This window comes from Dermacentor andersoni, chromosome 4 (genome assembly GCF_023375885.2).
Source record: "Dermacentor andersoni chromosome 4, qqDerAnde1_hic_scaffold, whole genome shotgun sequence".
Taxonomy (NCBI): Eukaryota; Metazoa; Arthropoda; class Arachnida; order Ixodida; family Ixodidae; genus Dermacentor; species Dermacentor andersoni.
Genome location: NC_092817.1, coordinates 10,227,817 through 10,253,801, shown reverse-complemented (window position 1 = coordinate 10,253,801; position 25,985 = coordinate 10,227,817). Strand labels below are relative to the sequence as shown.

Genomic DNA, 25,985 nt, shown 5'->3' with positions numbered 1-25,985 from the left:
TTCGTCTCTGATGGACTCTTATACCACTGGGACTCAATAGTAGGCACTCGAGTGAGACAACTAGTTGTTCCCAAAGACAAGCGCAGCGAGGTGATGAGCTTAGCTCACGAGTCACTATGCGGAGGGCACCTAGGCCCAAAGAAAACTAAAGCGCGCATTAGGTATAATCTTTTTTGGCCTGGAATGGAGAAGGAGGTATTAGAGCATTGTCGTTCATGCCATGATTGTCAAATTCGCTCTGACAGGCGTCGCACGGACAGAGTACCTATGACTCCTCCCACTAGGCCAACTCACCCTTTTCAAATTGTCAATGCAGACATCATTGGACCCTTAGACATACCGTCAGCGAAAGGTCATAGGTACGCGCTATGCTTGGTGAACATTTGCACAGGGTGGCTAGAGGTTGTCCCACTGCGCTCTTTGACAGCTAAGGCGACTTGCGACGCGTTGATTGAAATTTTCAGTCGCACTGGCGTTCCGGAAATGATCTGTTCCGACCAGGGCACTAGTTTCAGATCACCGCTCACACAGTCGATGCTCGAGAAATTAGGTTGCGCACCAAGATTCTCAACCCCAGAACACCCAGAGAAAATAGCTGCAATTAAGAATGTGACGCCACCACGCACTAAAAAGGAGCTACGCAGCCTGCTAGGACTGTGCGGCTACTATCGCGAGTGCGTCAGAGAATGTGCAGAGGTGGCGAGTCCGCTCACGCGGTTAAAGAAGAAAGCGGTACCCAATAGCATACCCTGGCCGGAGGAAGCTCAGACGGCGTTTGAGACACTGAAACAGTCCATGTACGAGGCCGTGGCGCTCAGCGCTCCGGGCCCATCGGAGCCCTACTGGCTTTTCACAGACGCATCAGCTACGGCGGCGGGCGCTTGTTTGGCGCAAATGACAGCCGAGGGAAAGGAGAGGCCTATTGCCTTTGCCAGCCACCGCTTCACGCCGACTCAGACGCGATGGTCGACAATTGAGAGGGAAGCGTTTGCTATTATATGGGCCTTAAAGAAGTTTGACTACTGGCTTTTTGGTGCCATGATAAACGTTGTTTCCGACCACAATCCATTGTCGTACCTTACAACTTCGACTCCACACGGGGCAAAATTGACAAGATGGGCGCTGGCTTTACAGCGATATCACGTGTCAGTACGACATCGGAAGGGTGTCAGCAATGGTAACGCGGATGCTTTGTCCAGGCTTCACAACAGCTCATGGAAGCCAGCGTAATACTATAGTGCCATGCCAACTGGATGGGCGTGAATGTTCCTGCTCACCTGGCGCTGTATATCGCGGACTTTGTGAGTGCCGATTCAAGACACAGAGACACTAGAGTGCTCTTACAGCTTGGAACTGCAATCGTGTGCTTAATTGTTTGGTGACATGTATTGTGTATTTCTTTTTACTCTCTTCTTGCTTTGTTATTTGAAAGTGTTTGTTGTTGTGATGTAATTAGGCCAGGGTGTGGTTAGAAAGTTCATTACGTAATCGCGGCAGTGATTTATCGTATCACTGAGCGAAAATCAGCCCAGTATACTCTTTAGGGGGAACGTTGAATGTTCCTGCTCACCTGGCGCTGTATATCGCGGACTTTGTGAGTGCCGATTCAAGACACAGAGACACTAGAGTGCTCTTACAGCTTGGAACTGCAATCGTGTGCTTAATTGTTTGGTGACATGTATTGTGTATTTCTTTTTACTCTCTTCTTGCTTTGTTATTTGAAAGTGTTTGTTGTTGTGATGTAATTAGGCCAGGGTGTGGTTAGAAAGTTCATTACGTAATCGCGGCAGTGATTTATCGTATCACTGAGCGAAAATCAGCCCAGTATACTCTTTAGGGGGAACGTGTTAGGCCGCTCATCTCTCGAGCATGCAGAATGGAGGGTGCAGGGCTGCATGATTGTTTTGTATATACTTTTGCAGTGCCGCGAGTTGCCCCTGTGTTTTGTGAATGGGGAGGCGCCCGTCTCTGTTCGTGAGGGGTCGGACGGCCCGCGTGGTGTCGGGTGACGAGCCGAGGCGCACGCTGGGGGGGGGGCGCGGTGCGAAGGCGGAAAACGGATTCGGAGAACATGCTCTTACGCGCGCTTTGTTGACATTCCGCCGATGGTCATAATAGGGCCACGCGGACAAACCTCGAGTGGGACGTGGTATACGCGACATTGTGGCGCCGGCTCCTGAGTGCCCTGCTGGTTAGAGACGCAGCTGCAAGCAATGTTGACCACGCGCTGCGCGTACGGAGCGGGGGGGTTCACGCCCCTACGCATTCGGGCGGCAGCCACGTGCATCTTGTTTTGAGCGCTGAGGAGAGCCCGCTTGGTGTCGTTTTACAACTTGCAGTGCGCGCCATAGAGAGGGGCGCGGGGCGCATGCACAGGCCGCGTTCGGAGAACTTCGTTTAAGAACACCGAGTCCGGATGCCGCCAGCGGTCATTATTTTTCTTCGAGGAAAGACCTTGAGGGGGGACTGCGGTACGCGGTGTTGGGACACCAGCGCCCGAGCCCCCTTGCTGGCTAGAAACGCCGCTGAGGTGCGAGATGGCCTCAATAAATCGTGCGTGCCTGACGTGTGTGCCGAGGCCGTCACTGACCACGTGGAGAGGGAAACGAAGCTGTGGGAAGAGGGAAAACAGGGTGGTTTTCCAATACATTTACTTTTGAGAGTAAGCCCATCCCTTTGGGTTGTGGCTTAAGAAACTGTCAACTCTCATTGGCAACTGCTTCCGTGGGATGGGCTAACGACCCTACCGCCCTTTTTCTTTGTCTCTTCTGACTATAACAATCGAGACGAGGTGCTTGTTCCTCAGTCTAGGCTGTAATCACTAAACCTGATAGAACAGTAAGACTCCGTACGATGCAACGCTAGTCTGGGCCGTAACCACTTAGTGGTAGAACAGTGAGACTCGGTTGGTCGTATGTAGTGACAGTTGTCCTAGGCTCTAACTTAAGAAAAAGTAGAAGAGTAAGGCGCTGTTTACTTGTGTGTTTTGTATCAGTGTTCTTTTGCTAACTCTGTATTTGACTGTGTAAATATTTCCGTTGCAATATATCTTCAAGTTTTGTTACCTCCAACCTGCCTCCTGCTTCATCAACGCCGATAATCACCTTGAAGAGACTTTGGTCGCCTTCAAGGAGAGAAAAGAACAAACACAACTTAACTATGTCAATTCACAATCTAAAAATAAATCGCCATGTATTTTCTGTTCCTCCACACTTGAGCATAACAGTAGAAGCCTTTTTGTGTCAATGTCGAGTGAATTCTTCTTTATTTTTTACATTTTAGAACATGTCTTTGAATGTGTACAATTTATTATATGATCAGTATTCCTCGTACGCTCTGCTGTCTTGAGTTTACTTGAAAATGTGGTTATTAACAAAATACACATCTTTGAAACTCATTTTTATAGCTTGCACCCTGTTGCATGTTGCATATAGTCTGCCGCATGAAAACTGCGTACTTGGAGTCAAAAGAAAGCTGAAGTGCATTGTACTGAACGAACAGAGCAGCACGTCTGAAAAAGGAACATTCTCACATTCATAAAAAAAGCCATCCTGTTTATTCGCATACTCTCTAGTCTTAGATTGAGCTGTAAGAAATGATGGTTCTGTCACGTCGGACACATTCAAGGCCTGTTATTTCATTATTTGTCTAATTATATGTGAATACTATCTAGTACAACTGATGTGACTTTCCTCAGTAAATAATGGTAAACGATACCTCAAGGCAGAAAGCTGGGCTAGTTGGTGTGTCATCATTATTCAAAAGACTAGCGCAAAATAGCAGGGATACAGACAGAGAAGACGACAGGACGTTACTGCAAAAAAAAAAAGACTAGCGCAAAATAGCAGGGACACAGACAGAGAACACGACAGGACGAGCGCTAACTCTTGCCTGATAAGTAGTTACTGCTATTAGGTTCACATAAGTAACTGAGGGATCTCGACACATAAAAGAAGGAAGCACAGGGCCCGATGTACGAGAAATCACAGCGATCAATGCAGAAAGCTGGGCTAGTTGGTGTGTCATCATTATTCAAAAGACTAGCGCAAAATGCTCACCGGCGAAAGACACACCTCGCGTATATTTCTAGCTTTTTTTTTTTAATTCGTGAACAAAGCGAAAGTACGGAATAAGAAAAAAAAAATTGTCGGTGTCACACTACGGGCTGACGCTTCCACTCTTCGAATCCCTAAGTGACAACATCTCTCTCCGTTGGGATGTCGGGCAAGGTATGTGACATCACGGAGGGAGTGGACAGGCCTTAAGAGGAAGCGTTATCTCGGGGACTCCTATCTAAATGCACGGGAAAGGAGAAATTGATTTTCTCCTTTAATGAGGTTTGTTGCATTTAAAAGAAAAAGTTATAATCTAGTGACTGTTGCTTGCGAATTTCTTATTTACGTCTTCAATTTTTCAATAAGAACGAGCAAGAATCGCAGATCTTAAGAAAACGAGGCTATCAAGTTTGCAACTCTGTAACTCAGCAATGAAAAAGATATCAGAATTCGGTCAAATGCATCTAATAGCAAATCTAAAGCAGACAACATCGGTATACATGGCTCTCAAGTAAACCACTAATATGTGACTAAAATGTTTGTGAAACACCTGTAAACTGTGTAACAAATTCAGGCAAGATTTAAATTGAGAAATGAAATTTATCCGCTTTGGATGTTGTGAAGGGTACCATTTACAGAAATACGATGTCTATTCTTGGTGCAGAGCTACAATATTATAAACGTAGAATTTTTTTTCAAGCTTAACCATGCTTAAGAGTCCTTTTAAAAATTTCAAGTCCCAAATCGAAATTCCGCTTCCAACAGTCACCAGAATTTAACTTTCCTTCTCAAATGCAACACATTTCATTAAAATCGGCCCAGTGGTTATCTCAGAAAAGCGTTTCTGCGTTTTAGACGTATTTGATTTAGGCGGCATGGGAGTTGGGCCCGAGCTAGAGCTCCAGACCATCAAGTCGCGTAGATAAAAGGACACCCGACATATCAAAGGTGTCCTGAATGCGTTTCTCTCATCACGCGCACCTGGACGCTCACGCCGTTATCTGTGCTACAGTAGCCGCGATTCGAGCCAGTGCGTATCTATAGCTGTATTGAATTCATGCTGCACAGGCGAGTAGTAGCGGACTAACGGCTAATTTCAACTATGTTATCTTGCGTGACACCGTAGCGAGTCTCACGCATATGTCTCCACCACGTGTTTACATAAGGACCAGTGGCGTAGCCAAGAGGAGGGGGTTGGGGGCCCACCGGCCACGTGCCCCCATCCCCCTTGAAAAAAAATTTCTGGCTACGCCACTGGTAAACACATAATTAATGTAGCGTGAGAACAAAACCTCGAAGGAAACTCATAGGCTCACACATACATACATGGTTGCGCCTTTTACATGCATTTTTAATCTCATTTAAGCAAGTACCGTTTCGCCAACCCGTCCTGCTGCAAATTTCTGGAAGGAAGCTGCTGTGTATTCCACGAACGATGAGCTGAATGTAGAACGCCGAGTTTAAATTTCTGTCAAGTTCTTTTTTTTTGTACAACACAGTAGAAAACAAACCGGGAACTACAGTTACAGCCTATTACGACGGTGACTCTCTTCTGGCATTCTGGCAACGCTCGTGTCAATCAAACGTTGAAATCACGGCCGTAATGAAGGCTACGGCCGCTGTGCGTGCTACCATAGGTGCGAATAGCAGGGCACACAATTCCTTGTCGACAAGCACCAGTAAAGAAACCGGAACCCCGTTCGGGGCGTCGGCACAGAGTATCAAGATGGGGGTCTTGCAGGGCAATAATTACGCGGGCCTTTTAGCAGTGTGTAGCGGACCTCCCCCTTGGAAAAATGTGCCTAGCTTCGGTGCCACCCGCCCTACCGCCCCCGTTCACCGTGGCCATTTATACCGGGCATCTTCCCAGCAACCGAGCCGACAAAGCCATACGCCATGGGCGCGAAAGGGGCGTGCGGGGGCCGAGGGAGAGGGTCGAGTCGGCTTTCGCTTCTGCAGTCTTGATTTATGACCCCGCACGTAGGGTTCTCGCGAAGCCGACGAGGCCGACTATGTCTGCATGCGCGTCTGCACTGGTCTCATTGAGAGAGAGAGAGAGAGAAGGACAGAGAAAGCGCGGCTTAGTGGAGCGGCGCGCAGCACCCGCGAGCACGCGCATTAAAGTGGGCCGCGCTTCGAGCTCGCCGACATCGGCGCAAGCGTCGCCAAAGTTCGAGTCGGCGCGCCGTCGAGGCGTCACCGGCGGACAGACCGCGCGCAACAACCTTTCGAGGCGGACGAGGCGGAGACACGCGAGATAACAGACATGCGTGGCTCACAGCTTGAGGAGGGCGAGGCCAGTCGTCGGCGAGACAACCGCGAACGCAGTCTCGCAAATGTTTCCCATTAGCTTTGCGTGACGACGCCGGCGGTCACGTGCTGGAGATACAGTGTACAACAACGCTGTACAGCGCAGTGACTCCCGTTCCAAGAGTGCTGCAATAGTGCGTTTGTTTCGCCAGAGCACGTGTCCCCTCGAAGCGACTACACATGAAGCCCGATTAATGATACATAGAAATAAAAATCCATGTTGCCATTATGTGATATCAAGCTCACTTGATGATGTATAGGTAGTCTGGTGGGCTGGATTTTGTTGACGTAGAAGGGAAAAAATGGGAGTTTCGCTATAGATGTTTCAGTATAAAGGCACCCTGCACGCAAAAGAAAGAAAGAAAGAAAGAAAGAAAATTGTACAAGGCACAATAACTGTTGTATAATGCACAACTATTAAATTTCAGAAAATGGTATTGACGCAGAAACTACACACATGATAAGCTCTGAGCATTCTTAAGAAATGTGGAGGTAATTATAGAGAGCAACAACCTAAAACAGCATGACCGAAATTAGGCCATTGGTAACGTCGGTATCGTTACATAAATATCTTGGGAGGAAGTTTGCGGAGCAGCCGACCACACCTTTGGCCATAAAACGACATCCTACTTTTGCCCGAATGCATAGCGCGAAACAGAGCCCAATACTCGATACGTTACTGCAGAGTTCAATAGAACGATTGCGATGGATGAACGGAAAAACTTTATTGAGGTCCATCGGAACGTGCACTATAGCACGTAGCGGGCCGCTGCCACGTCGGCACAGAAAGACAGCCTCTCCGCCACGTCGCGGGCCCGTTGGACTGCCCGGGCTTCAAAGCAGGGACAGCGTAGCGCAGGAACGATTGCGATGGAGAAGGAGGAAATAACTTTTATTGTGTGTCCTGCGAGTTGGTGCGGATATATGATGTGCGAGAGCGCAGGATTCGCATACATCCTAGTTTGTAACTGCCGCCACGCGACAGACTGCTTTTTTGTCCATTTTGGGTGAGGTGGCGGAAGTATGCCCCTCGGTCACCTATAGTGTTTCGTGATGTAATTATATATGGTCATTCAGTCCTCCCACTCCCACCTATCTACCTCGCCGGGGGGTGCCTGGGCATCCCTTGCGACCGCGGCTCGGTCCGTAAGCCCTCGACCCGCGTCGTCTGCCGCCTTGTTGTTGCCGTCCTCCGCGAGGGTGTGAGTGGGTGTCCAGGTGATGTATATCTTTCTTTTGCACTCTTGACCTCCTGCAAGAAGAATGCGTAGTGCCTCCGGGGAGACTCGGCCATTGGCAAAGTTGCTTACTGCCGTCTTAGAGTCGCTGACTATCGCGGTTGCGTTAGTCTGAGCTACTGCGAGCGCTATGGCTTTTGCTGTCTCGTTACTTGTGGTGCGCATCGTCATGCATGTCTTGCAGTGCTTCTCGCTATCGATTACGGCTGCCGTAAACTACCGTCTGCGATTCTATCGAGCCGCGTCTACGAAGACTGGGTCCTTGCCGCTGCCGAATTTCTTCTGTATCTCCTGTTCTCTCGTCTGTCCTTATTGTGTTCTCGGTGCATGTTCTTTGGTATGGGGGTATTACCTTTGTTTCCCTCGTCTCTCCTGGGATGTCCACCTTGACACTGTGCTGTGTGTGGTAACCTATGCCTAGCCTCTCTAGGGTGTGTCTGCCTGCTTTAGTCTTAGAGAGGCGTTCGTATTGTGCCGTACATTGCGCTTCGATGAGCTCGTCTATCGTTTTGTGTATAGGGCTAATTGTAGCAACTTGTCCGTGCTAGTGCTGATCGGTAGCCCTATGGCTAGTTTGTATATTTTCCGAATGAGACATTCTAGTTTGATCTTTTCCGCTACTTGCCATTTACAGTACGGCGCTACGTATACTATTCTGCCTATGACGAAGGCCTGTATTAACGTGATCGTGTTTTCCTCTCTCATACCGCTGTGTTTGTTGGCTATCCTTTTGATTAGCCTCATGATTTACACTACAGTTCCCTCCAGTCTTGTGAGGGCTTCTCCGTTGTTGCCCTTGGCTTCCATGATGAGCTCCAATACCCTGATTCGGTCGACCTTGGGTATGGGCTTCGCATCGGCCGTCTTTAACTGTATCTCCGCTCTATGGGTGAGCTCTTCCCTGTAGTTGCCTTGTTTGCGACCTCTGCGAGTCGGCCTGTGCAGCAACAGCTCCTATTTCTCTGCCCAGCAGGTTAATTAGCCCTGTCCTCTCTAGATCTCGTTCGACTGTTTCGATGGGAAAATAATTTAAAATGAGCAGGGGGCGAGTCATGATGAGAAAAAGGAAACAGACAGAAAAACACGGCGCAATGGTTAGCTTAATTTTGCTCAGCTGATATACGGCAGCATCAATACTGTCCTGTGACTGACAGTATTAAAGCCGGAAGCGATAATGGTGGTGACATCGAGATTCGTGGTCAAGAGCGAAAAGTTACTCGGTGTGCGCCTGGTTGCGCCTTTCGAGCGTTGTCGTGGGGTCTGCTTAAAAAAATATAAAAAGTGGGGTGGTGGGATCGACGCCGCTGTGCAATCTGTGAACGTATTCTGCGACGATCCTTTTCGGCGACAGTATCGCCGTCATGCGGGCGCTAATTGGATGATTGAGCAAAATTGCACGAGCTTATTTGCTGGTTTAGCACTACGTCACGTGAAGGCGATATTATCGACGAAGTGATCGCGGCAGAATACGTCCCAGGAGTAGCGCCAGACTATACACGCTATACATAGCCTAGCAAGCGGCGGAAGCACGTCTTGTGTATTGGAGGCGCTCGTTCACGGCGCCCCCTAGCCAACGTTCATCTCGAAACATGAGTTCCTACACTCTGTAAAGGTAGTGCAACCACGCATGTTATGCATGGCTATTGGACATGGTGCCGTAGGCCAATTACTAATACGTGCTAAGTCGCGTTTCAATGGTGCCTTATCGAGTTGAAGCATGCCGTGAAACAGGCACGCTCGGTTGCTGTGCAAGGCTTCGTCTCGTTGCCGTCGTAGACCAAGCGGCTGGCGTTGGCAGAAGGAAGCTGAAACAGTCACAACACCGATCGGCCCGGGCACGCTCAGCACGGTTTCCTCCTTGAAAGGTACGTGACGCCGAGTTGGCTCTGCTTGTGCGATCATAACGAAGATAACGTATACGACTGTCGCTGGTCATTTTAATTTTGTTCCCTTCGCAGCGGTTTCAGCAAATAATGCCGCAGCGCAGATACAAGTGCTCAGATTAGACAATAAGGCGACAGCGGTAAGCACCAAATTCAATATATACAATGAACGGCAATGCCCGTTGGCGATATCACGGTCAGCTGCACATGCCGTTCTGGGACAAGCCGCCACTTTTTTTTAGGGCTCTTAGGATAAAGGGCTACCGAACTCTCGCGAACGTGACCACCTTTGCGCACTTCTTGGACGCGCTGCGCTATTCGCTAGGAAACACGTAGCTGTAGGTTAAAGGCAAACTGTCTAGTCCTGTAATAAACGTGCCAAGGAAACTGCTGCACGGAACATAAATTTCAGGCCCCCTTTAACAGCAACACTCCGGCACAAGCACACATAGAGCGTTTTTCTTCTTCAATTTAGCATCCTTTGTGGCACTCGTGCTCTTGGTCAGCCGCAGAATACCGCGAAAGGTGTGCAATGACACGCTGTGGCTGAGCACGCTGCCGTTCGGAAGGAAGCGCAGCGGGTCGCCGGCGCTCGCATCGAGCTGGCGCGAACTCTCGGAGCGTCGCCGCCGTGGGGCCGGGTCTTCCGCGGAGGGACGGTCGGCAGAGTTCCGTGCTCTCTCATTCGGGAGACAAGGCGACGGTGTGTTCGTGGAGCCACGTGTGTAGCTAGCAGCCTGCGAAAGCCGACAAGCGTGGAAGCACGGCGCGCCCTCTAGGTTTGCAGCATCAGGCGGACGCTGACAGCGGCGCGATTGTAATGGCCACCGCAAAGAAATAGCATGGCCACTGGATAAAAAAGAAAGGTGCGGCCGGCCGCGCGCGTCCAAAACGCTGTCATCCGCGGCGGCGCTACCCGTCGGGCTCTGTTTTCCGCGATCGACACAGAAAATGCGTGAGGAACGCGCTTCGAACGCCGTCGCCCGTGGAAACCGACGCGTCCCGTCCCCGAGAGCTAGCGCCGTTTATCCAGCGGCCGTGGAAATAGACATCAGTATGGCTCACAAGACGATAATTACAATTTGTTCGCAGAGGGGCTGTGGGAGTGCGAGCAGGAGACCTTGGCGAATTTCTTTTAAGTTTCGTGGACCTCATTTTAAACGCGTATAATATTAAATTAAATTATAGCGTATTAGCTTATAACGTTCAGAAACGGCACACGGGCTATGGAAAGACGCCGGGTAAGCGAATTAATTTCGACCGCCTGGGCTTTAAAGGGCACTTAATTCTAGGCGCCAGCGAATGTTCGAGATTTCGAATACAAATAGAATAGTCACTGCTATTTGGTTCGTATTGGATTCAAGAACTGACCACTCTAAATTCTCGTATATTCCTTTCTTTCAAAAATACCGCAGCCACGAAGGCCGAAGAGTGAGCACCGTTCCGCATAATTCTGCCCCGTAGCCGAACCCCAGTCGCCGAGCGAACGCATGAGATCGATAACGTCAGACCAGTAATTTACACTCATTCGATAAGAATGCCTCGCTGGTAGGCAGCCTAAACACGCATTGTGCAGTCTCATCATGTTTACATCGCTTGCGGCACTAGTAGTATCAGTCTTTTCTACCTCAACGAACACAACGCGAGGTCAGGTGCTGTTCACATGTTTCGTTACCGCCGTTGTTGTGGTGTCCTAGCGTCAGGATCGACAAGAAAGGATAGCAGACGACATTGGGGATCGCCGAAAAGACAAAGAAGAAAGAAGTACGACTTATAAACGAAGCGCACCTGAAAAAACGAAAAAGAAACGTGGCAACGCCGAGCGGCGCAAGACCAGGCGGACTAACGTAAGAACATCGGATGTGCGAGAGCTGCGTCCCGAGAACATCGACAAGGCCTTGGCGTGCTGGTCTGGCTCCCGCCCCAGCACCGTGCTGTCACGCAAAGCCTGTGAAACGAATGTTGTTACGCAAACCAGTAAGTGAAAGCAGTTGTTACTGATTTACGTGTTCCTCAGTTGTCTGGAGGTCCAATTGCGTACGCCATCAGATGAATATGCCAAATAAATGTATATGAGCCATCTTTTCGACCAGACGTGCTACACGCAAGCTTCATATTTCACTTTGTTTAGAAATGAGAAAATAATCTATATCCGATTTCATATTTAGAGGTTATTTTTGTCGGACGTATTCGTATGCGATTCGATTTGGAATTTTTTTAAGGCGAAAGACCTAAGTGGCTCCTATATCCCCGATGGTCTTGAAAAAATGCGTCGTCTGATCCAATGGTACAAAAACTATCATCATCAGCCATGGCCCCTATTCCCCAACGTCACCTTCCAAGCAAGGAGACAATGCAATGGCTCATACGTCCGTAAGGCTGAGCCTACAAGCGGTCAGCAAACTGAAGTGAACAGTGCATACATTCATTGAAACCACCCATGCAACACACAGAACAGCATACGTTTCAATCCCTTGCTGAGAGGATGCTACGTAAAATCGAAGAGAAACGTCGCCGGCGCGAGTCTGATCCCGCCATACGAGCGCGAGAAGCCGCAGCTGAGGGTTGAAAACGAGCCGAAGAAGCCGTGCTGCGAAAGCAGCAACGCGATGGTGCGAGACGGCGCATCGGCAAGTGTGCAGCATGGCTTTCGCGTTCACGTGTTACGGGAGTGTAACATGCTGCCGAATTTTTACTATTCGAACCTGCTTACTTAGTACAAAGGCGTTTTTGTCTCGATAGAAATGCAAGGGATCGAACGCGCTACCTCGTAGCAGAGTCATTGAGTAACCGCTGCGGGTGAACGTGGAAAAGTTAGCTACGTAATAGGTAGCAATAACGAAAGCTTGTGTTTCTAAATGTTTTAGAACAGCGAACCGGAAGACTGCGGTTTAGTATACCCTGCAAGGGGGGTTTGGGAAAAACTGGTTTGAAAGAAGAAAGAAAAAAAAAAATGCAGAGGCCACGAATTTAGTTATGAAGGTATTAGGTGCATAATCGTTACTATGTAATTAACACTTCTAAGCTCGTGACTAGAATAGGCTTGAGAAAATTTTAGTTACTAATTTATTGCCACTTGGGAGCTAGAGGGACCGGTTTATGCAGAAATGAAGCACACGAAACATACAAAATGAATACGCTAAGAAAAGAAAATCTAAGCGCCATTGCCACAGGTGACTGCTGAAACATACAGTTGTTCTACCCCATGGAAAGATTAGCATTTCCTTGCTACTTTCTTCTTTCCCTTTTTCAGTTTCTAGGTGTAATTTGGGGCAGCCATATGAGCTGGCATTGGGTGCGTAAAGTAAGCGAGACTGCGCCACATAATTTTGCTGAGGCAGGCATCAAGGCTGTCGCTGTGCCGCGTTTGAAAAGCGCGCAGTTGAGCCGCAGTTCCGTTTGTAAAGCTAAATGCTTTCCAAGACATACGGCGATGAACGCCTACAGAAAGTTTGAACCCCAAATGAATGGCACCTGCGTGAAACGCTGTTAGCGTATCGCCATCTCGCCGCAGGACCAAGCAATGACCATCTCGTGTGGGTGTAGCCTTAATGGCTCATTCGAGCACCCACTGAGAGCCATGGGGCGTCAGGCCAATCAAAAAGCGCTATTAGAGGCGTGTCTGCTTTCACGGATGTCTCGCAACTGCAGCTGCAAGTCGTAAAGTGCACTGGTCAGTGGCGGCTGAATTGAACGGGAAGCGTCGGCAAACATGGCGACGCCTCCCCCTCCACACTCCCTCTTCTCTCCCCCCGCTGTTTCTTTTTTATTTCATATCTTTCCGTTATTCTTTAATGCTACACGAACTACTTGTTGTTCGGACCACTTTGGCCTGCGGGCTTTATTGTTTGCAGAAACAATTGCGAGCTGTCGCCTATTCTCGCGGTGCAGTTTGAAAGTGAAACAGCTTTGTTAGAACCCTGTGGCCTGAACGCCAAAGGGATCATTAAGCAGTGGGAGTGCCCAGGCGCGTCTCAACCTGCAATTTGCCGCCAGCATCGTCTGAAAAGTGAGCAGGAAAAAGAGCCCTAAAGGCATCCGCTTGAATCCAGTGCATGCTTGGAACTTGATGCACGGCGTAGCACTTAGCGACTATATTAAATCCTAAGGCAGAAAAAGGAGGCCCCGTGGAATGACTGTGGAGAAATAAGCAGTTATCATCTGCTACAAAACCAGATGATGAAAGGAAATGATTTTACGCGGCTACGCAGTAATCAGAACTATAGCACATATAGTGATCTAGATACAAGGCTGCGGTATAGTAGCAATGATGAAATAGGCAACAGAGCGCATGAAATCAGTTTCTTTAATATTTTTTACGTGCCAGAATCGCAGTATTGACACGTGTACTTGTTTATCTTTTTCTTTTTTCAACGAAAGTTGACACGCATACTTGTTTATATCCTACCTGCAAATGCGTTTCATCATCATCATCATCGTTGCGCTCATTGCAACTACCCCGCTCATGTGCTAATTGTGGCCATGTTGTCCCTGCAAACTTCTTAATCTCATCGAGAGGAAGACGAAGTGCCTTTCAGGCAGAACACCGGGTCTTCCAGCTCTACTTATTTTGTGGATTTTTTTAGACTTTGACAGTGAACTGCTATTTCCTCCTTAACTGCGATGGAGATGGAGTCTCACGCGCGTCCGCCGGAGTCGGCAGTGCCCGCGGCGGCTGCCTCCAGGAAGCGCAACGGCACCGAGAGCGACACTGACAGCGACGACACCATGCATTACTATGTCAGCGGTGAAGATTCTTGTGACGACGCCTTCGAGCTGGTGCGGAGTCGTAAAGCAAAACGAAGGTTTCTCAGCGCATCCTCGAATTCGAGTGAGTCCACCGTGAGATCTTCGCGGAATACCGAGGAACTCACCATCCTGTTCACGCCAGTTCTCGCTACTGACAACCTGAGACGCCTCAACAGGCAAGCCGTGTCTTCACATCTAGAGGCACTGGTTCCGAATGAAATCAAAGACATCAGAGTGAACACCCGTAAAAACGTCCTAGCGATTGACGTAGGACACGCGGTTGCATTGGATTCTTTGCGCAATGTCACGGAACTTGACGGGATGAAAGTCCGCCCTCATATTCCGCTGGGCAAACAAATCAGTAGTGGCGTAATTTACGATGTTGATGAGACCATTATCGACTCCGATCTGTCGATCTTAATCAAGCCAGCTACAGAAAACACCATCATCACAAACGCGTTTCGTCTCGGCACGTCACGGTGTGTCAAAATCATATTTAAAGGCGAATCCCTACCATCGCATGTAAAAGTGGGCCACTTCCGACACGCAGTTCGCCCCTTCGTACCAAAACCGCTGCAGTGCTGGAAGTGCATGAAGTTTGGGCATGTGAGTAGTGTGTGCAAGAACACTACCGTCTGTTCTCGCTGCACTGGGCCCCACACCACTAACACGTGCGAAGCCAGTGTGCTGAAGTGCACAAACTGCAGCGGCCCTCACGATGCCTCCTCGAAGGAATGCCCGTTAGTTCGCAAGGAAATGGCAATATTGAGGAAAATGGTTAGAGACCACTCGTCTCACCGAGAAGCAGCAACATCTATTAGGCGGCGACGATCGCGTCGCCGACGTCGATCACGAACCTCCAAAGCCTCTGCAGAGCGCCAACCACGTACACTGCCACCCACTCTTCCGCCCCGGCCAAACGCAGTCAGCTCAAAGGACAAAGATGCAACGAACAGCCCTGCTGCTGACGCGTGGCCTGCACTCCCGAGGCTACATGCTCCTACTGAGCGAAATCAGACTTCTACAGCAAGGGACACTTCGACTGTTCCTGATAAACTGACGGACCAAGATCAACAAATTGTTGTCATGATCAGCTCTCTGGTGAGTGCTATTCGTGCTCTTCTGGACAAGATACAGACACCAACAGCTCGAAGTGCGTTGCAAGTGCTTGACGCCATCAATCCGATTCTAGCGAGCCTTCAGAAGTCCAGTGCTTGAGAACTTCTACAGCAGAACCATGGCTCATCGACAGCAACAGCGATCGTTCCGGGATGATGTCGGAAGTACCTCCATATTCCAATGGAATGCGAGAGGCCTAAGGTCACGTATTTCGGATTTTCGACAGTTCGTGTTTGACTACCACTTTCCTATACTGGTGATCTGTGAACCGAACTTATCAGCCTCCATAAGACTATCAGGATATGAACCGTTTGTTTCAACAACGTGTGCCCGTAGTAGTAAGGTTCTGGTTTATATTCGCAAGGACCTAACGTATTTTTCGCAACCCGTAGCGCCACACGACGGTAACCAATACGTCTGTGTCAGTGTGAAAAAGAAGAGGCTGTCTTTTACTATTATTGGCGTCTACCTATCCCCAACAAGTCAGTTTGACAGCAAAAGACTAGAAGATATTATGGCTACTACTCCCGGTCCTTGGATAACAACAGGGGACTTCAACGCTCACCACCATATATGGGGAAGCTCCAGGATAAATTCGAGGGGCGGGTCACTAATATCCTTTGCATCAGGCCACAACCTGTGTCTTCTAAATGATGGAAGTCCGACATTTCTGCGAGGAACAACGTACAGTAGCTGCCTTGACTTGACTTTGGTGTCACGTTGCCTGACTTCGAGCGTGCAGTGGTTCACTGATATTGAGACCCATGGAAGTGATCATATTCCGACCTATGTGAGAATCAATGGTCTAGAAGCCGCATTACCGGATGTATCTCGTCAAATCGATTGGTCACTCTTTCAAGATCGAGTAGAAGACACCTGCAAGAAACATATCGCACGCAGATTAGAAGACATAATTGCAGACGCAATGCAAGAATGCACGCGTTGCTTCACACATTCGAAAAAGCGTACAGAGGATGACATTGAATTGGAAAGGCTTCGTACAATACGTCGCCGTGCTGAAAGGAGGTACAGGCGCACAAAGTCAATTCTTGACCTCAGAGAAGCTCGGCGCATGCAAAAGAAGATAAGACGCCGAATGGATAAGCTAGCGGATCAAAGATGGAAATGCTTTTGCGAGTCACTAGGCCCCCGCAAGCCATTGTCCCGTGTGTGGCGTACCCTACGGGGTCTTTGCTCAAGACCGCAGCGACGACACTCTTTTAACGCCCTCGCTCTCTATCAAAACCGCCGCGAGATAGACGTTGCAGAGGAATTTTGCGCGCAAATCACCGGCGGCACAGTTTTAGTCCCTGACATGGCTTTAAGCGACATCCCCGGTCCACGAGATACCAGCATGGAGGCTCCATTCTCTATGGAAGAATTAGAAGCTGCTATGGCGCTCTGTAGGTGTTCGGCTTCACCAGGGCCCGATGGCATAACATATACTGCTTTGCGCCACCTAGGCCGAGAAGCACGAAGAGAACTCCTCAGCCTTTTTAATAGTTCATGGCAAGATGGTGTCGTCCCACAGGAGTGGAAACGCAGCCGCCTAGTACCGCTACTAAAAGCAGGAAAGTCGCCGCTCGAACTGGCATCGTATCGGCCTATAGCACTTGCAAGCTGCGTCGGGAAACTCATGGAACGCATGATCCTCATGCGTCTCGAATGGTACCTAGAACACCAGAAGATTTACCCTGATTCTATGACGGGATTTCGACGAGGCCGTTCATCGATTGACAGTGTCATCGATTTAGTGTCAACTGTAGAACATCAAAAATCTTGGAAACGATTATCAGTAGCGCTCTTTCTGGACGTGAAAGGCGCTTACGACAACGTTTCCCATCAACCCATTCTAGACGCACTTTTGACAATTGAACTAGGAGGGCGAGTATATCGATGGATCAGAAACTACTTGACACAAAGGTCCATGTTCGTACGTACGGAAGATGGTCCGACTACCGACCACTACACATGCCGAGGAGTTCCCCAAGGTGGGGTTCTAAGCCCTATTCTTTTCAACCTCGCACTTCTTGGGCTGGCCGAATCCCTACCGGAGACAGTGAGTGTCTCAATCTACGCCGACGACATCTGCATCTGGTCATCAGCAGTCACTCGTCTGCAGGTTCGCGCAAGGCTGCAGAAAGCAGCAACACAGGCATCTCACTATCTTCACACACAGGGCCTTACCATCTCAACAGAAAAATGTGCGTTAGTCGCTTTCACACGAAAACCAATGTCTCATTATCCAGTGTGCATTAATGGCCAGCCTATCTTCTACAAGAGAAATCATCGGTTTTTGGGTGTCATTGTGGAGCGGGACCTCTCTTGAAGCCCTCATGTTGCCCACTTGAAGAAGAAGCTCACATCTATTGTTCATGTCTTCAAGTTTATCGCCGGGAAAACATGGGGATCCTCAGTGGGCTCCATGCTACAGTTATATCGAGCACTTTTCATCGGATTGCTACGTTACAGTTCTCCCGTGCTTGCTAAAACATGCAAGTCAAATCTTCGAGAACTACAGAGCATGCAAGCACAGGCACTACGTGTTTGCCTAGGACTTCCGCGGAGCGCCTCAACAGCAGGAACCATCATAATGGCTCGAGACCATCCGATCGCGACTTACATCAGCATCGACACGCTTAGGGCCCATGTTCGTCATGTTTCACGCATGCAATCAAGCTCTCTTGCCTGCCTGCCAGAACGATGACCACAGGCGTCCTTCTCCAACGAGGTCAGCATCCATCGTGCCTGTCTACCATCGGGCTTCACACCCTCAGCACGTTCAACCTCAGCTTTGTGGTGTTTAGAACAACCTCAAGTGCGTCTCACGGTTCCAGGGATAAGGAAGAAGACCGACCTGCCTACCTTGGCCCTGAAGCAAGCAGCTCTGGATTGTTTGAACACTTTCTACTTTGACCGAGTTCACATATATAGGGATGGCTCTTCCACTCAGACCAGCTCCACCGGCGCAGTGGTTATACCATCACGATCACTTAGCGTCCGATACAAGATTTCTCATACGACAACATCGACCGGATCGGAGCTTGTTGCCCTCCGAGGTGCCGTTGATTACATTAACAACCAACCCGCTAATCGGTGGGCAATATTCTGCGATTCGAAGGCGGCCTTACAATGTCTTCTGTCATCTCTTCGTCGCGGGTCGTGTGAACAACTAGTGTCGGAGATACGAGAAATGCACCATCGTATGATAGCGAAAGGACACGACGTCGTGTTTCAGTGGCTGCCTGGCCATTGCGGTATCTCCGGCAACGACCTCGCTGACGAAGCTGCTAGGAAAGCACACGAAGGAGCAACCCTTGTTTCTGTACCTTTTTCGCGGACCGACGCAGCCCAACACCTAAGCAAGGTAGCACACCGTATCACATTAGAGAAGTGGCACACACCTGAATTCACCCAAGAACGATTGCATTCCCTCGACCCCTCTATGCAACTGCGGCTGTTACCAGGGCTTCTGCGAAATGAAGAAACAATGCTGTGCCGCTTACGCTTGGGCGTCGCATTCACCAATGCATATACGTTTTTGATTGGAATGACTGATAGCGCCGACTGTAATGCCTGCGGTGCCGAGGAAACTATAGAACATCTAATGTGCTACTGCCCATCTTTTCAAAACGAAAGACATGACCTCTGCACAGCTCTCAATCAGCTAGATAGAACACCGTTCACCTTAAAGAAGATCTTGGGACCATGGCCTCGCATATCGCAGCTACAAAAGGCCACAAAAGCTCTGCTGCGATATTTGAAGGCGACTGGATTGAGTCAGCGTCTGTGATCCGAACTGAGTGACCGAACGATATACCCAGTAGACTTTCTCTTCTTCTTTTAATCTTTCCGTCCCCTTTTCCCTTTCCCCAATGTAGGGTAGCCAACCGGGCTCAGTCCTGGTTAACCTCCCTACCTTTCCTTTATCATTTGCTCTCTCTCTCTTAATCTCATCCGCCCGCCTAACCTTCTGCCGCCCCCTGCTACGCTTCCCTTCCCTTGGAATCCAGTCCGCAACCCTTAATGACCATCGGTTATCTTCCCTCCTCATTACATGTCCTGCCCATGCCAATTTCTTTTTCTTGATTTCAATTAAGATGTCATTAACTCGCGTTTGTTCCTTCAACCAATCTTCTCTTTTCTTATCCCTTAACGTTACACCCATCATTCTTCTTTCCGTAGCTCGTTGCGTCGTGCTCAATTTAACTAGAACCCTTTTCGTAAGCCTCCAGGTTTCTGTCCCGTACGTGAGTACTGGTAAGACACAGCTGTTATACACTTTTCACTTGAGGGATAATGGCAACATGTTATTTATGATTAAAATTAAATTATGGGGTTTTACGTGCCAAAACCACTTTCTGATTATGAGGAACGCCGTGGTGGAGGAATCAGGAAATTTCGACCACCTGGAGTTCTTTAACGTGCACCTAAATCTAAGTACACGGGTGTTTTCGCCCCCATCGTAATGCGGCCACCGTGGCCAGGATTCAATCCCGCGACCTCGTGCTCAGCAGCCCAACACCATAGCCACTGAGCAACCACGGCGGGTCTGTTGTTCATGATCGGAGAATGCCTGCCAAACGCACCCCAGCCCATTCTTATTCTTCTGATTATTTCAGTCTCATGGTCCGGGTCCGCGGGCACTACCTGCTCTAAGTAGATGTATTCCCTTACCACTTCCAGTGCCTCGCTACCTATCGTAAACTGCCGTTCTCTTCCGAGGCTGTTAAACATTACTTTAGTTTTCTGCAGATTAATTTTTAGACCCACCCTTCTGCTTTGCCTCTCCAGGTCAGTGAGCATGCATTGCAATTTGTCCCCTGAGTTGCTAAGCAAGGCAATATCATCAGCGAATCGCAAGTTACTAAGGTATTCCCCATTAGCTCTTATCTCCCAATTCTTCCCAATCCAGGTCTCTGAATACCTCCTGTAAACACGCTGTGAAGAGCATTGGAGAGATGGTATCTCCCTGCCTAACGCCTTTCTTTATTGGGATTTTGTTGCTTTCTTTATGGAGGACTACGGTGGCTGTGGAGCCGCTATAGATATCTTTCAGTATTTTTACATACGGCTCGTCTACACGCTGATTCCGTAATGCCTGCATGACTGCTGAGGTTTCGACTGAATCAAACGCTTTCTCGTAATCAATGAAAGCTATATATAAGGGTTGGTTATATTCCGCACATTTCTCTATCACCTGATTGATGGTGTGAATATGGTCTATTGTTGAGTAGCCTTTATGAAATCCTGCCTTGTCCTTTGGTTGACAGAAGTCTAAGGTGTTCCTGATTCTATTTGGGAATACCTTAGTAACTAAGCTGATCGGTCTATAATTAAGACTTGAAAACGCGTTTCATAGGCTAACAAATGTTGAAAGTTGTCGCTCAGCCCAAAACGCACCCATCTGTATCGGAACTTTCTCGAATGTTAACGTTCTTTCTATCCGTAATCTGTTGTCACCGAACTTCATGTAGTCAGATTGTATGCTTGACAAGAATTGTGTAGTAATTTCTGGAAGGAACGCTGTGCCCTCTAGCAAGTCATGTGTAAAAGCCGACGCGCTTGTCTCACAGATGCGATTTCGACAATCGCCGCCTGACCTCACAGCTGTCGCTGTGCTTGAACGTTAGTTGTTTCGTGGGCACAGGTTCACCCAATAAAGAGTTGGTTTCGTGACTCGCAGTTGTGCCGCCGTCTTACTCTTCAATGTCACTGCAACACATGACAATATGATTATGGTGCAGGCCGCAAGGGGGGGAGGCATGGTTGTAGTATATGGAGCCTTGCTTTATCGAATGCATGGCCGTGTTCATTGAAGTGGCTGGCTACTGCTTTAGGTAAATTGTGTTTTGTATCTGCGCGATGGCCGTTGAGTCTTGCATGAATTTGTTGTTTCCCCTCACCTATGTATTGTTTGTTGCAGGCGGCACATTCTAGACAAGGTTATATAAGAGTACTGAATTAAATTATTATTACTCATACGTTTGTATTTCACCAACTAGCTAATTATGTTATACCACCTTTCTTTTTTTTCTTCTTATTCACGAGTTCTTGAAGCTACTGTCATGTTTGTTTTGTTATGTTTACTTGGGAAAGGAGATCCCATTGCAGTCTTTGACTTCGGGACCTTCTCCTGTATATAAATATTCCAAAAGCCTATGTTATTGTCAAAATGAAGCCGATTTTTATTCTGAACGTACGTACCGGCAACTATAACAGCAAAGGAGCTACCAATTATATGATACAGCCGTAGTCAGGGGAAACCATAGCTTTTGTGCCTGAATTGTCAAGCATGGTTCCAAATACTGCCGATAAATATCATTCTGAAAGACTACGATCGCTTTTTACATGAATGAAATGTGTTTAAAGGCAGCAAGATATTCAGTCATCTTGAAGTAAGAAGTGTATTACCGGAATAAATATTCTCGTACTTGTCACGTGCTTATAGCAAACGTCGGTGCCTTCTAATTTGCAAGCCAAGCGTCTTGATGTACTTTACAAGTCGTTAACTACGAGCATTAACCTTAGAAACCTTATTGTATGGTACATTCAGCCATTCTAGTGAACGCTACATATAATAATAAAGCAAATAGTAGCGAAGCAAGAAACGTCTAGACGGTGCAAGATTGCAGACGAGATGCCTAGAAATGAATTATGTGAGGCCTGTCGCAAAGTAACTACAAAATAGTGAGCCCCGACCCGTGCCACAGAATGCCCAACAGGAGGGCATGGCAAGACACAGAGATGGTGATCTAGATGTCTACGCCTTAAGGCGGGCAGATGTGACAGTGGCAGTAAATGAAGGCTCAGAAAGATATACGTGTTCATGTTATTTCATTTATTTCTCCTTAAAGGCCCGCAGGCATTACATAAGGGGGGATATAAGGACATGCAAATTTCAATTATTTGAACAGAAATGCAAGAAGATACACCATACTCAGCATTAGAGCAGGTGAAGTAAAAATACAATGGAGAATACATAGAAAATATAAAAGGTAAGCAGTAAAAAAATCAGAGCACGCGGATATTTATTATGATCAGTTAATCAGCGTAGGGAACAGTGGTCGTTTCAGGCTGTGTAGTGGATTCTTAGTTTAGCGCGGAATCCTTTGCGTTCGGTGTATGATACTATGTGTTCTGGGAGGGAATTCCACAGCGCTATTGGGTTAGGAAAGAAAGGTGAGTTCATATATGCCGAGAGGCCGTTTACACGCGCTATTGCCTTGGCATGGTTGAATGGGGACAACGCTCTAGATTGCGATTTTAGTAGCACGTGGCCTGATTTTGGGTGACAGAAGAAAGAGTGGAGCAGGCGGCATATGGCATGGCGTGATGCGAGCGATGACAGACGAAGTGATTGCCTGAGTGACGAAACACTGACGTAAGACGAACGGGAGGAAAGGGGGTTAACCAAGGGGCCCAATTTTTATTTATCATACCATAAGAAGCCAACAAACAAAGACACCAAGGACAACGCTGGGGAAATTACTTTTACTTACTAATTGAATTAACGATAAATATAACGGAAATGAAGGTGGAGGAAAAAACAACTTGCCGTAGGTGGGGAACGATCCCACGTCTTCGCATTACGCGTGCGATGCTCTACCAATCGAGCTACCACGGCACCGTTTTCCCATTAAGTGATGGAGAAGCTTTTCAAGCTGATGAAAAATGATTATTGAGGGCAGCAGTGCACTGCTCACTTTTAGTTGGTTCACCATCGGCGTTAACAACATCTATGGTGTTGGTGCGTGATTTAGTGGACAGTAAACTCCAGAATTTCTTAGGGTTTGTTTGAAGTGTGGAAAAAAAGTCGGATGAGTAAAACTTGTTTTTTGAGTACTTCAATTAATTAAGATAGGTGATAACACTCAGCCGGTACTTTTCCCACGTTTGAAGATTGTTACTGCATGGTGCCTTTCTATACAGACGTTTTTTGTCCTGTTCAGGAGAGCTTTGAGACGTTTGGAAAACGAAGGGTTGTTGGAATCGTGTTTAACAATTATTGTCAAAATGTACGTATCTTTAACTTGAGAAGCACGTTCTTGAATAACTCCCAGTAGTTAGTATTTATGGTTCGACTCAGATACGAGTGCTGAAAACTGCCGAGAAAAATTGCAAGTTCATGGTTAAAAGCGTAAAAATTTCCTCTCCTGTAGTCAACAATTAGTTTATTCATAGGCGATCGCTTTTTGATTGGGAGTGAAATACAGACGTGCAGGAGGTCATGGTCATTAACAGCAGGTAACATGTTGATTCTGGTAATATCATCTGGATTGGATGTTAATAAATGTCCCGGGTATTTTCGCTTCTAGTAGGGTGTATTACGATTTGTAGCAGAATGAAATCTTGTACTAGATCGAGAAATTGTTGCGCTTCGTTAGACGGTGAAATGTTTGGGACTGAGAGCAAGATCCAATTGATGCCAGAGTAATTAAAGTCACCGAAGAGGTAGATTGGTGCGTTGGAAAACTGCGTTTTAATTCTAGTGAGGTTGTTGGAAATGTTATCACAAAAGGGCACTTGCCTATCGGGGGGCCGATAGTAGATGCCAAATGCCGATTTCGACGATGTGCTCTGCACGCAGACAAATGAAAGTTCAAGGTAATCGTCATGGAAGACAAGTGAAGATGAGAAAGTGCTTCTTACAACAATTCCTCCTCCTCTAATACCACTCCTGTTATGGCGACATAGGGTGTAGTTCTGTAGGGTGAAGTTTTGATGAGTGGGGAAAACCTAGTGATCTGCAATATCTGAATTCAACCACGTTTCGGTTAGAGTGATAATGTTGCATTGGTGTCATCGATGAAGCTGCTAATCTGATCACGCTTGCGTATTTTGCTGCGAATGTTGCTAAAGGCCATGTTAAAGAGCTTGAACGACGAACTTCGGCGGTGTGGAAAATTCACAGGAAGATTGGAACTATGTCATTTGCCGTTTACAGTTGCTAAGTTCCGTGCTTTGGTACTGTTAGAAGAGGGTACTGTTGAAGACAGAAATTCTTTAACGCTATCTGAAGAGACGTCATCGAAATAACATTTGTTTTCCACGTGCAGCTCGTCGAGTTTGAGTTTAAAAGGGCAGTTTTTGGGCTGGACGAACTGCAGCAGTTTTGTACGATATTTACGATTGGCGGCAGCCAAGTCTCTGATGGCGTAGCCTGAGTCCTTTAGCTTTCGGCCACAAGCCAAGATACTTCCTTTGGTTTTGAAGTTCCTTAGTTTAATAAAAACGGGTCGTTGTTTACTGCGAATATGTGTATATAGGGGGAGTTTGTTTTCTTACTTCTGTTGCAATAAAAAAGAATGTTGAAAGCTCGAGTGATTTCTCTGTCTTTGAACTCATTCACTGCGATGGCAGCAGGTTGTCACCAGGTACACAGCCGACTTCTCAAGAACAGTTTCCTTGCGATACACGCAGCGTCCCCATCGTCCGCTGCAATATATTTTCCGTCGTGGCATCGAAAATGAATGTGCGCACGCTACCACTCTTGCACTTGGCGAGTTGAACAAAAACTCGCACTAATTGGCCAAGCTCCAAAGCTCGGTGTTTGCTGCGTTCTACTCCAAAGTTCACGTTACGGCAAGGGCGCACAAGCTAGACTCCCGGCGCTATTTCTCTTTATACGCGGGCCAGGTTTAAGCCGGGGATGTGGCCTGACAACGACACGAAGGCGGCTTAGTGGACGGCCACAGGAAACACGGTGTTTCGACGACAGTTGTAATGTGGGCTTGCTGGTGCGGCATCGTGTGTGCGGTCATCTACAGTAGGGTCGTTGAAAGTAAGCACCGTGTGTATTTGTGTCTTCTTGCATCCGGGCTCCTCCTTGCGCCAGTCCCGAGTCTTTAAGTGCTGTTGTAGCAAAATAAAGCAGCGTGGGGGGCGTTCGTCAACGCTGTGATGAAACCACACGACTGCCCTCTGCGAGGATTGACTGATTCTTCAGCTCCCAGCTTACTTTGTTCTGGAGTGAACATAACTACCCGTTCAAGGGCTCTGCGCTCAGACAGAACCGACAGTCTTCTGTGGGGCTTTAGACGGTGCCACGCATTTCGGCTAACGAGTTTCTTTTGATGCTCTACCGAACGGCTCATCAGCTCTCTATTCCAGACTTTTCGCAAGACTAAATAAAGATCCGAGTCACGCCGAGAGCTCTTGTGCACCGCCGAACAGGGGAAGACTCGGAGCGCACCTGAGACAAGAGACCGCAGAGCTTAGGAGGCTAATCAACGCCTCGAAAGTACGCGAGCGCCATTAATAACGAACCGCTTAGCGAGCTTTCCTTCTTAGAGCTCGCCTGCCGGGAAGAAACACAAGCGGCGCAGGTGATGAGGCACACGGTGTTAATGAGGGCGCCCCGCCGCTTCCGCACCACGGGCCGTTCATGCAGCGGCTATGCGACGGGCGGTGCGACCGCAGCGAGCTCACGGCGGCGCGCTCGCGGGAGCCTTGTCCGCGGTTGAGTGCAGCACTGCCGAAGTAGGAACGTGTGAAACGCGTGCAGCCAGTTGTTAATGGCGAATTTCATATGTCTAAGAGTTCTATATCATTGCGGAGGTGGTGTCATCACTGAGATAACAAAATAAGAAGGCATCTCGAACTTATCTGCCCTTTAAGCTTGGCTTTGA

At 48.1% G+C, this 25,985-nt stretch overlaps 1 protein-coding gene and 1 non-coding gene across 2 annotated transcripts in view; both read right to left on the bottom strand.

Moving 5' to 3' along the window:
* Positions 1 to 25,985, bottom strand: part of LOC126535760 (FRAS1-related extracellular matrix protein 2-like) — a 252,070-nt gene that overhangs the window by 85,582 nt on the left and 140,503 nt on the right. The window lies entirely within an intron of this gene.
* On the bottom strand, positions 22,910 to 22,981 carry TRNAT-CGU (transfer RNA threonine (anticodon CGU)). The gene has a single exon. It is a non-coding gene; the product is annotated as a tRNA-Thr (tRNA).